We start from the raw sequence: 2,802 nt of genomic DNA, 5'->3' as shown, positions 1-2,802 counted from the left end.
TTTTTTATTGCATCCCTCCCCTCCCCCAACACGCGACCTACTGGAGCCATGACGTCACGCGCGTGTTTTGAATCGGGTCGATGACGTCAAATCTACGGTGGCGGAAACTGACGACCGATGGAAAACGCGATTATTAAATGAGCATCTTTATACCATTAAGGCATAACAATAATAACTCGACATAAAGTATTCGTCATTAACGCCGTGGCCTTAAAAGGAAAAGTATATATAAAGTACTATAAAACGTGAACAAGGGATTCTCGCAGTGAAGAGTTGTGGTGTCACCACGTTAAATTGTGTCATGCTTTTCGATGGTAAATGTTGTGGAATTGGCTACGTTCTGTTTACGTGATAAACTTTACTCAACAGGCAGCTGGAGATGAAACAGTTTTTTTTCTCATACAAAAAATACTTTATCATTGTTTTGTTGTGTTTAAAATAAAGTAAACAAAAACATTGATTTAAAGCTTTCGTGACTGCAGTAATTCATATTCTTAGCTCTTTCGGTAAAGTCACGTTGAAGGGAAACAATACAATAATAAAAAATATATAATTGTTTTATATATTTTATTGTTTCCCTTCAACGTGACTTTACCGAAAGAGCTAAGAATATAAAAAAACTGATTCTTTCATTGTGAATTGCTGTGTTTAAAATAAAGTAGTAAAGAAAGTCTTTCATTTTCTTATTTAAAGCTTTCGTGACTGCTGGGATTCTTATTCTTGTTTCTTTCGGTAAAGTCACGTAGAAAGGAAACAATAAAATAATAAAAAATATAGACATTTTTTATTATTTTATTGTTTCCCTTCTACGTGACTTTACCGAAAGAACCAAGAATGAGTCTTTCATTGTGAATTGCCTCGTGAAGATAACATTTAAAGTTATTTTTAAAAACGCTATGGTGTTAGTTCGCGTAAATATGTGTCGTTAAACCCGCCACCACCCGACACAGCCATTGAGTAAGGGTTGTCACTTAAACAGAACGTGGCCAATTGGAGAGCAAAGCCATAACATTTACAATCCGAGTACGACGTTTCGCCTGTTATTGCAACCAGCTTCATCAGGGGACAGCCTGCTGCTGATTTGTGCCTCGGGGAGGTCCCGGGCCTGCTGTGGAGGCGTCCGAGTGAGACATTTTCCCCTTCGTTCGTTGCGATGAGCTTCGAGCATTTTCGCCACGGCGTTTGAGCCCCATTGAGGGCGGTGAAAAAGGCCCCCTTGGCTGATATGAGACGATGTCACAACACGAGGTGGCACTGTGCAGGTCACGGTTCTCGGAGGTTGTGCAGTGTGGACTTGAGGGTCATGGGGACAGCATTTGAGTGCTTTGTTGTGTTTTGCTTCGTATTGTTTTTCAATACCTACCGTTGGTAGATAAGACAGTGATATCAATCTTGATTTGAAGCTTTCGTGACTGCAGGAAGCCATCCTCTTTGGTTCTTTCGGTAAAGTCACGTAGGTAGAAAAATAATATATCACGGCGTTTCGATCGCAACACAAGCGGTCGTCCTCAGGCGAAAAAAATAATCCGGCAGTGGAACTGCTGAACCAGCGAGAGAGCTGTTACAACAAGGAGGCTATATATGTGGCGATGGGCAAGCAAGCGGGGTCTGAGCTGGAAAGAAATTCCATCCCCGGACGCAAGCACTTCAGTTGTGTTAATGGGGGAGATTAGGGAAAGAGAGATTAGCATGAAATGAGCTTCCGTTGCCTCATAAGAGTATCATCCCCGCATATGCGCACAACAGCAGTGTTAATGGGAGATTAGCACTAAGCGGTGCTGCCAACTGTGCTGAGGCAAGTGCATCCACGCAAGAGAACCACCGCAATGGTGGTCACGCCAGTGAGACACAAAGCCCATCACACAGCCAGAACCATCGATACATCGAGGCTAAGGGAGCAGAGGTGGCCATGTTAGTGAGACCCCAGCCCGTTAATGCAGAGGCACCTAACAGGGCAATGCAACTCAGAGAGTTGGAGATAACAGCCAAACGGCAGGGAAGAATGGAAGCACCACAGCAAGTTACTACTTTGCTTGGTTGATAACGTCCTTCCAATGATTGCTCAGCTTATACCCATCTTCTCGGTTGAAATTGTGTTTATATATCTAGATGGCTTCATAGACAAATCTTTGATGGTAGCCTGAAGGTTTGCAGAGTACCTTGGTCTCGGAAAAAAACAATATCGTGCGAGCCCACTGCGTTATAACAATGATCAGCCACTGCAGAGGTATTGGTTTTGGCGTATTTCAAATCTGCCTTGTGTTCACGAACACGGTCCGAGACATGTCGTTTTGTTTCCCCAATGTAACTGCTGCTGCAGACACAACTTAGTTTGTAGACACCAGGGTGTAGCATGTCAGGAATGACATCCTTCACAGATGGTATCAAATCACGGATTTTGTATACTGTATTGAATCGGATCTGGATCTTGTGTTTAAGATTTTGGAAATCTTTTTGATAACACCTGCTATGTATGGCAAGGTGATGGTTTTGATTGGGTCCTCAGATGGTTGTCTCCCCATAGTTGGGGCTACAGATTTGCGGATTGTGCGGTGTGAGTATCCATTCATCTTGAGGGCTTGGTGTACGTGCTCCAGTTCGCTGGCTAGGTGGCGCTGGTCGGAGATGCAGCGGGCCCTATGGTATAGTGTTTTGATGAGGGAGTTCTTCTGGGCTGGATGGTGGTGGGAGTCAGGCTTTAGATAGGAATCCGTGTTGGTGGCTTTCCTCTCGACGGAATGTGCCAACGAGCCATCAGGCCTCTTCTCGATTAAAACATCCATTTTTTAAACCACATCAATT

The sequence above is a fragment of the Petromyzon marinus genome, chromosome 16 (assembly GCF_048934315.1).
Source record: "Petromyzon marinus isolate PM22_M1 ecotype Great Lakes invasive population chromosome 16, UKy_Petmar_22M1.pri1.0, whole genome shotgun sequence".
In the NCBI taxonomy this organism is placed as follows: domain Eukaryota; kingdom Metazoa; phylum Chordata; class Hyperoartia; order Petromyzontiformes; family Petromyzontidae; genus Petromyzon; species Petromyzon marinus.
Note: the sequence above shows the minus strand (reverse complement) of the source record.